Source organism: Cupressus sempervirens, chromosome 2, assembly GCF_028749045.1.
Source record: "Cupressus sempervirens isolate cs-2001-9-10 chromosome 2, ASM2874904v1, whole genome shotgun sequence".
Taxonomy (NCBI): Eukaryota; Viridiplantae; Streptophyta; class Pinopsida; order Cupressales; family Cupressaceae; genus Cupressus; species Cupressus sempervirens.
In genome coordinates, this window is record NC_143119.1 from 28,545,209 (window position 1) to 28,555,622 (window position 10,414).

A 10,414-nucleotide genomic window follows, 5' to 3' on the forward strand; every position below is an offset into this window, starting at 1 on the left:
CATTTGAAAATTCTTTTTTGAAAGCTTCAAATAATTCACTTTGTGTTGTGTCTACAAAGTGTTTTGGATGTGCTATTTTCATACCTATCTCTTCATCTTTGATATGTATAGTGTCTCTTCTATTGGAAGAAACACATGATTAGCTAGTCTAATATTCAACACCCTATCTTCTAACATCTTCAAAAATTCTATCCTTTCGACAAAGTCAACAAATATTAACCCAACTCTTTTCAATGTTCTCATTAAGAATTTTTTTCCTTTTTATGTATTGTTGAATATTTCTTCTAGATAGATTGAGCATTTTAAAATTTTCTCAAACTAGGTTTTTTTGTGAAAAGTCCTTTTTCATAATCATAGTCATCAATGCTCTCCATGCACCACTTGAATTAGCTACTTGACTTTTTTTTATCAATAGAATTTTTAATGCATATCTCAATTTTTGACCTATTATTGCCTTCACATTATCTCCTAAGCTTTTCTTATTGTTTACACCTAACAACTCTAGGATGGGACTCATTTCTTTTTTCCTAAATAATGGGACAAATAATTGTTCTTTACCAATCAGAGATTTACTTTCAAAAAATTCCTCCCACATATTCTTCAGATGTAGCTTAATTGTACTTTCAGGCATCATGTGTTTAGATGATTCAATTTCTCTTAAAAGAGAGTCCTCATTCATCTCCATCAAATTTTCCAACCAAAAACCGTATTTTCCAAATGTCCTACTACTTCTTAGAACTTTAATAGGATCTTCTTAAACTTCAATCAATGGATCTTCAATTGGTGGCTCTATATTATGTTTTGTCCATCCTTTCTTCTGGTCATCTTTGACTTGATCATATCTTTTTGCTCTTTTCATTTTATTCCCCATTGCACAAAAACTTGAATAGAGAGCTTGATATCACGTGCATACAAAAGACTTCCAAATTCAATTACATAAATAATGGTAGATCATAAACAATTTAGGAAAAAAACTTCCAACATTTGAAGGTTATTATATTTGACTGAGTGTAACACTACAAAATCTTAAGATAAGTAGTTGCATTAAAACATTACTAAATTTAGATTAAATAATTTATTAAATATATTAAATAAATTAAATAATTTAAGTATTTAATAATTTTAATAATATTTTAAAACACCTAAATTCATTCTAATAATTTTTTAAAATCAAATAATTAATATATTTTAAATAAATAATAAATTTAATTAATTGATTTCAATACAAAAATAACTTTAAAAATCTAATTTCTAAATATTTCTTCAATTAAATTTCATTTAAAACTTTACTTTTTTACTATTACAAATGTAATTATGAATTAAATATAATAATTAAAAAAATTAAACTTTACCTTTAAAATAAAAAACTTATTTTATTGAATTATATATAACAATTTAAAGATAAAACTTTACCTTTAAAATTTAAAAAAACATATTTTTTTGACTTAAATATAACAAATTGAAAATAAATGTTTACCTTTAAAAAAACATATTTTATTAAATTAAATAGAAAATTTAAAAATAAAACTTTACCTCAAATACATACATACATACATACATACATACATACATACATACATACATACATACATACATATACATACATACATACATACATACATACATACATACATACATACATACATACATCAAATATATCAATTTTTTAAAAAAAACATTATATTTCAAAAAGAAAACTTGTTTTATTGTTTAAATTTTATTGAATTAAATTTAACAATTTAAACAAAAAACTTTACCTTTAAAATAAAAGAACCTATTTTATTGAATTAATAAAAAAATAAGATAATACATTTCAAATGCACTCATGCATGTGACATTGTGTAAGCAATTTTTGTGTTGTACTAATTTGGCCAGATCGGATGTGGCCAGAACTATCTAGGTGTCATCCTACGTGGCACTTTCTTTCATATTTTTTGCAATTCTCAATAACTTAACACTTTAGAGGCCAATTTGATCATCAACATTAGGGTTTTGAAAAAAAAAATACCATTGGATAGAAATTGTAGTCAAAATTATGCCCAATATAATTTTTCTTTGTTATAGGTGACCCAATATCTTTTACAATAATTACAAAATAATGCAAGTAGGTATTTCAACATTGAAGATGATGCACATTTAAAAAAATATAAAAAAATTAGTAGATGATAATGAAAAAATTTCAAAATGGTTAATTGTTCTAGAGGAGAGAGTCCTCTTCAATAATATATAACATGTGTAATTATTAACATAAATTTACTAGGGAAAAGATGGCGGGAACAAAAAACTATAAAATCATGAAAAGTTTAACTTTAAATAGCTACAACAGATAAAATATAGAATATTTTTGAAAATTTCTTTTTGATAGTTCTAGGTACACATGTTCTCAACAATATAGTTAAACTTTAGATGAAAATACTTTTCTTTTTGTTATTTTTATGGTGGGACCTATAACCCCTAATTTGTTTGATTTTTAACACTATAAAAAAAGGTCATTGAAATTTTTTTAAAAATATTGTTTTTATTTTCTAATGTTTTTTAAAAATAACATACATAAACCTTATCCTTTTATACACATTTCACCAGTTAGCTTAAAATTCTGAAAAAAAAATTGACTTTTATATTGTTGAATTTTAACAATTTTTTTGATGTTAGCCTTTTCCTCTGTTACAGGGTGACACATGTTTATACTTGTAGCCTATAGTGCCTACCCTTGTTCAAATCTTTTCTAGACTTATAGTTGCTATTATTATTAGACTTTGATGGACTAGTTTAACGTTGATGGTTTAGTGGTGTTGTTTTGACACTATCAGATATTATGATAGGGATTCAGTTGATATATGATGAGATCATTTAGACTTTACATTTCATGTATGTATGATGATCATTACATTGTTTTTAGTTATTAATGATGATTAGTTAGTGTTGGCGCTAAAAATTGCATGGTCAATTTTGGGCCCTGTTGAGAAAAATTAGCCCTATAAATGCTTTTAAATGAGATTGTACCCGGCTGTACCTTTGAACCATATGAGGTGTTTTATGCTTCTAGCACTTTTCATTCAGCATGCCTAAGTGTTTCATGAAGTTAAATTGAGCTTCTGAGTCATTTGACAAAGTCCTGTTTCAAGCATTTGTCAAATTTGCAATTCTGCCCTAATGTCAAACAACGACAGGAGGCTGTGTTTGCCAATGAATATCTTGCACCCAGATTTTTTTCATGACTTGCCACTTTGGGAGTGTCTAATGTCCATACCCAAGAACCTATGTTCCAGATTTTGAGTCATTTCGAGTCCGTTTGACTAGGTTTTGAACCCCTCAAAGTTGGTCAGTCACTGTTTTCATGCTTTTGCACTTTGCACACATTTCTGGGAAGCCCTGTTTGACACGCTATAATTTTGACCCAGTTGACCAAAATCCTAAAATTCCTTTTGCGTTACATTGTAGACGTCAGAGAATTGTTATGTTTCAATTTTCACATGTTGACGAATCCATTTGCATACTTTTCCAGGATCATTCCGTTTGTAAAAATTGTTATGTTGTCATCGTTTCTTGTCCTGCAAATCCAGGTAGCCAATTTTAGACGCTTGCCAAATGCGTCCATTTATTTTTCATGAGCCTAAATCATAGATCCATAATGTCCTCATGACAGAGAATGAGTGCCCCAGTTTTCTTTTCCCCATGTGCTCATTTGCCTAGTTTTCCGAACCAAATCCAAACCCAGTTTATAGTTTTCTGACATGTTTTGGTGCAGGTAATTCTAAAAGGGCAACTTTGATGGTCAATATCTTTTGACCCTGAATTCGTCATGAGACGAGATTTTGCGGGGTAAAAGTATGCAGAACAGAGAATCAGTGTGCCAACCTTCAGAGCTCGTTTAGATGTTTGGATCAATTTTTAAGGCCAGTCAAAAGACCCCTGGCACCAAATTCATAGTTTGCAAAAAAGAGGCAATTTTGGTGATGACATTAAAAGCCCTCTTTCAGGTTTGCTTGTGCCAAAGGTTTCAGAAGCTGGAAGATGGGGTAGTGTACAAAGAGATAAAGATTTATGTGAGAGGGAAAGGGAAAGATAAAGATATATGACCATCTAAAGTGTTGCTTTCCCATCCTTATTTAGAAAAGAAAAATCTAACAATAAGCACAAGTCATGATGTGTGAGTTACAATAATATGATCTATTGTTCTAAATTTTCCAAACTTTCATGGATAAATGGCTCTTCATTTTTCACCACATAATTACATTGGAAAGGGAACTGTCTACATATTCAGGTAATTGGGCAGTGCTCTGTAGCACGAGCAAAGGTATTGATGCACTATTTGTGTCAAATGGAATACATTGCCAAAAAAGCTTCGAAAGAGGAATGCACCAGCAAGTAAGAAGTGTGAGGAGCTTGGAAAACATTAATAACAAGTTAATGCCAATGTAAAAGACCTCACACAGAGAGAGTAGTGTGAGCAGAACAGGAGAAAAGATAAAAAACTAAGTCACTGCCAGAGCACCAGTAAAAGAAGAATCTACAGTCTATGCAAGAAAGGCAGTCAGCGGTTGCAACATACCCAACAACACCCCCCAATATGATCAACAAGCTTACGAAGGTATATTTACTAGGCCAAGGCTGCTTTCTAAATGTAGTATCAGCAATTGCTACAAGAAGTGGGGTTAAAGATCCGAACATGATAAAGGTGTCCATATTGGCATGCTTGAGAAGGCTAGTATTAGTGAAAAAATGGATCATGATGCAACAGACCCAATTTACCAAAAACGCAAACACCCAACACACTTGTCAAATACTGCAGGGCAGTCAAAAGGCCCAGATAGTTGAACTTGGTGATTGCATATTTGTTTATAACTGAAAGAAGGCTATAGCACAAGGCATATCCTATAATGAGAGTACTCGTTGCATAGTACTACTTTGAATACTCTAATTTGCTTACCATTTTTCTTCAGATCTGAAAATGGCTTCAACTCTGATCACAGTGCCTGCTCCCGAAATCTTCTGGGTGTGAGCTCTTTTATGTTTGCCCTCCTGGATGTGATACTTTTATGCCTTCCAATGAAATCTGCACTATTTTAGCATGATTTCGGGGCTCAAACCTAGTTCTTATAAGAAGAAGGAGTTGTCCACGCCATAAAAGGCCAGAGCAGAGACCCTTCACAAGGGTTGTTCTGAAGATTTTTGATGTCATCCATGGCTTGGAGAAGTCATTACTTCCAGTTCCACGGTTGGATAGATGGGGGAAAATGCCACTCTCCAGGTTTCACATGAATTGGAGAAGGAATTTTCAGCATATATTTGACTCGGACAATGAAAGGAGGAACAGGTGCATGGAGGTTATAAAGTTGATATCCCACATGGGCCATGGGGAAGTAATTTTAATTTTTTAAATACAATACAACACCATGTTTAATATGAAGATGAGATTGGGGCTTTCGTAAGCCGCTCCAGCCCATGTACTATAGGCCCATGGTCGGCAGGCCAGTTATAAACGCGGTCAGAGTAAAATTTTAACTGAAAATGCAGTCAAAAAATTGATGACATCAGAAAGAATGGAGATCGGAAAACTAAGAAATCCGGCTAGTCGCTACTTCGCTAGCCAGAAAATCTTGGAAACTCCGGCTAGCGAGATAGCGAGGTTGTCAAAATTTTTTGAAAATCTGGCAGAGTCAGAATGCAACATAGGTCCCACGTGCAATGCCATCAGCGAATCAAATGGTGACAAGTGTTAGTGACAGAGTGACTGGATTATGATGTGGCGAGCAAATGTCAGGAGCGCACCAGATTGCACCATGTGGCAGATCTGACGGTTCGCGTTACCTTGCTAACCGAAGTTGCTCACTGGTTAAGCATGGCGAAGTAGCGAGGAGAGGACACATGGCAGATGATGCAGACCATGTAGGCCAATCACAGGGTGACACGTGGCACTTGGTCAACAGAAGTTTGACCCCGAATTTAGAGGATAAGGGAAAATTTCAAAGAAATTAAAAAATATTTTTTAAATTATTTTCTAGTGGGTGTGCACGTTCAGAAAAATTTTTAAATTCAAGAGGTCATTTTTACAAAGTCTGAACATTAGAGATTTTAAAATTTTGAATTTTTTAAAATCTTGAGTTGCAGACCTAAGCTTTTTATAGCCAGAGGGGACATTTTTCAAATGGCAATTTCAGGCGCTTTCGGTAACCAAAATATGAAGTGTTATATATCGTCGAAATCGAGAGAAGACGAACTTTCCAAATCTAGAGTCGGTTTTTGCACATGTATCAGTCAGTTTGAGCTACACGAGGTTTTTTATCTGGTACCTAAAGTGTAACCATATTCATACTAGGAAGTTCAGATTTGTTTTTTGTCAAGATAATGACCTAAATATCAGTAGAAGGCAATGGAAATGCAGTTAGGGTTGAATTTGTTCTGATTTACTCAGTAAAAACTCATTTTCACTGGCTTTTTCATGGGGCAATCAAATATTTTGGCAAGTAAAGTGTTTTCATCATTAGACAAGGATATTTTGCAAGTTTGTTACAGATTAATGATGAAACAAAATCAGATCAGAAGGGATGATGGAAGGAAGAAGTTATTCAGTTACAGAGGATTGAATTTCAAGTGGACACTTGTCATCTTCACAACAGATCCGAGAATTTTTTCTCTTCTATATCTTTCTTTCTTGCTTCCATTGAAAGGGTTCCAATTTTTGCACTGAGAAACCATTCTTCAGCATTTCTTCTTGTATTGAACAACATTTTAAGTTTTATGCAGATAGTTCTTTTCTGTTAGGTGATCTATGAGTTATTTTCTGTAGAAAAAGTTTGAAGTTCAGTTTGAATCTTGTCTCCTGATTATGGCTCTATTATTTCTTCTAATTTGTGATCAAAGAGCATGAATTAGGTTGCATTACATTTTGAAATGTATGTGGTTAAAATGTCTTGCTTATGGAACAAAGAACCATGTAATTTCTTGATATTTGTCACAGGGTTTGCAGATTTCATGATAGGATTTTTTGAGTATGAGATTCATTCTGTAGCAGATGTCTATTCACAAGGTGAAAGATAGATTAGGGATCTTAATGTAGAGATACGTTTGAGGTTTCCAGGAGATGTATGGTTATGATTCATTTAATTTCCCAATAGATAAGGCACTGGTCAGAGATAGGATCATTAAGTTCTGTTGCTCATACTTGGGTCTTGCTGATATCAATCTATTAAATCATTTTCATTTTATTGTTGAAAGGTATTCAAAGTATAACCCACACTTAGCTTTCCAGTTTCATGATTCATGTCCTTAGCTATTTCATGCTTGTGATCTCCTGGTTAAGCCTAGAAGGATTAGGGGTTTCATTTGCTTTTATAGATCCTGATTATGCTTATTGCACTGGTCACATAGTCAGTTCTAAAGAGGTTCACCCACCTAGGTTTTGCAGAGCCTGAAGTGCAGAAGGAGTACGGCCTTATAGTTGGCCTGGTGCCTGAATGGATGTGTTGATAATGGGAGTTAGTTGCCCCTAGATGCATCTTGTTCTCGTCAGGGTAATTTGAAATGGGTAACATTTTCAAACACCAACAGTTAGATGGTTTATTATCTCATGTGTTTTATTATGGTTACTTACCCCATACTTGCATGTGTATGGTGTGCGTGTTTTCTTATTGTATGGTGTTTCTGATGTGGTTAAGGAAGGGAGTCATAGTCACCTGCTTAGTCAGGATCTACACAATGCACCACTTCCTGTCATTGTCTGTTTAGCTTAGCATTATATATATTGTATGTACATGCATGGCTTTTCTGCAGGTTGCAGGTACCGGGTATCAACTTCCCTGAATTGCCAGGATGAGTGTACCCTATTATACTATCTCAATGATAAGAGAAGGGAGATAAATTCTCAAGTCCAAATCCCAAACCTAAAAACCATTTGTCCTAGTGAGTTAGGACAAGTATCAAAGTTGAATACCCATAGAATGTGTTAGATGACATATTTCGTGATTTTTAACCCTTTAGATTTATTTTGTATGATTTGTTCTATGATGGGTTTTCATATTTTATCTTGGAGGTCTATGGTGAATTTTTCATTAATTAAGTCTTAATAAATAGATTTAATTAATAAATTATTTATTTAAAAAAATTAATAAAATATCATGATCTTTGATATTTTGATTGTAATTAATTAAATGTGAATTATTGGAGAAAGGGAATTAAATAAAAGAAAACTAGAAATTAATATTAATTATAATTATAAAATAATAATAAAGTAATAAATAAAATAATAATAATAAAAGTTATAAAAATTAAAATGAAAGTTATAAAATTTAAATAGAAATTATTTAAAAAGTAAATTGGAGTTATAAGTTTGCATGGGAATTAACATGTGTCAACAACATGGGGGTTAGTGCATCAATTAAGCACAAGGTGTCTACAATTCTATGACTCATAAAAAAGGTTGGAAAAGACCCATGCTTAGTTGGTGACACCTTTGAGTGGTTTCAAGAAGCATTCCAAAGGTTTCTTGAGAGCTTTTTATATTCAGGCATTCATAGAAGCTTAGAAAAAGAGAGAGGGTGGAGATAGCGTTTGGAGTACAATTGGAGCATTGGAGGATTCGAGAGTTCGAAAGAAGGGAGCTTGCTCTGCGGGTCTCTGCGGGTTTTCTGAGGAAGAGCGATTTAGCATCAGAATTTGAGTATATTCTTGTGATTTTACTTATGCTATTTCCGCATCTTGCTTTCCCTATCTTCTTTGTGCCTTCCATATGTCTTCTAAGGAATTTCATATTTTTATTGTATGCATTTTCAATTTGCGCAATTAAATTTATTTGAGAATTTTATATGCATAGATCAAAAAGGAAAACGGGGCTATGTTTGAAATTCATAGTCAAACCCATTAGAATTAATTATTGGAAATTTTGGAGATCAAAGGTCTATGAGGGAATTCTAAAAAATTAGAAGTTTTTAATAAACTATGTATATATATGTTTATATTGGTCAAATCTGCATACAGAAAACATTTATATATATATGATGTAAAACTTGATTAAAGTCTGCAAATGCATATATACAAATACATATACATATATATATATATACATATATACATATATACATATATATATATGTATATATGTATATATATATATGTATATATGTATATATGTATATATGTATATATGTATATATGTATATATATATGTATATGTATATATGTATATATGTATATATATATGTATATGTATATATGTATATATATATATGTATATATATATATGTATATATGTATGTATGTATATATATATGTATATATACATATATATACATATATATACATATATATACTAAACAAGGGCATTTTATTATTCGCAGCGATGAAATTTTATTTCGATTTCAATCCACATCAATGGGGAAACGTTTTATTAAAAACGTTATAAAAAAATATATATATAATATTGTGTTTCGGGCCACGCGGGCTGGCAGAGTACCTGCCGTTGCGGGTACTGCGATGATAGGGGTACTCTGTACCAGCTGTTGCCATAGTACTCTGCGATAGCAGAGTACCAAACACTTGGTACCGCATCATATCAAGCGGATGACTTTGTTCTTTTTAAAAAATTGTCGAATGTTATATGTTTAATGTTATACGATTTCAGCCAGCGTTTGTATATTATAATTCGGCTTTGTTTTGTTAAAAGGAAAGAATGTTATGGAATTCAAATTTTATTGTATTAGATTTTCATATGTTATATGATATAAATCGAAATTAATATTAATTGATTTTATAAAATGCGATAATAAATATTTATATATTATATATGTATGTATGTGTGTGTGTGTGTGTGTGTGTGTGTGTGTGTAATATGTAAATATGTAATTAATAAATTTGAATTATTATTGTTTGAAAAAAGATTCAAGGGCTCATCTTTTATAATAAAAAATTATTTTATAATTTTATAATTTAAGATTTAATTAATAGTTTTAAATTATAAAATATATAAAGTATATAAAATTTAATTAAAAGTTGGTGGGGAACGATTTCAACAGAATATTGTAATTGGAAATTGGATTTTAGAATTATAAAGGAAAACTTTTATCCATCCAAAAACAATACATGGAAAAACATACAAAATGTTCCTCTAATTCTTTCTCTAAACTTGGAAACATAAACTGAGACTTTTGAATTCAAATTTGAAAACTTAGCAAAACCAAAACATGTGTTTACATTGTGTATTCTTTATGCTATTGTTTTGGGTTTTGGGTTGACTAGTGTTGACTAGTTATAGGACATCTACCAGAGGCTTGGAAGTTTTGTGATTCTGATGTCATGATGATGTTTTATTCTCGATCTTTATAAACCCAACCATGGTTATGTGATGGAATGCTCTATGTATTGGATGAGATTACTAATTGTTATAGTTGAGATTCTTATTTATGAGACACTTGACTTA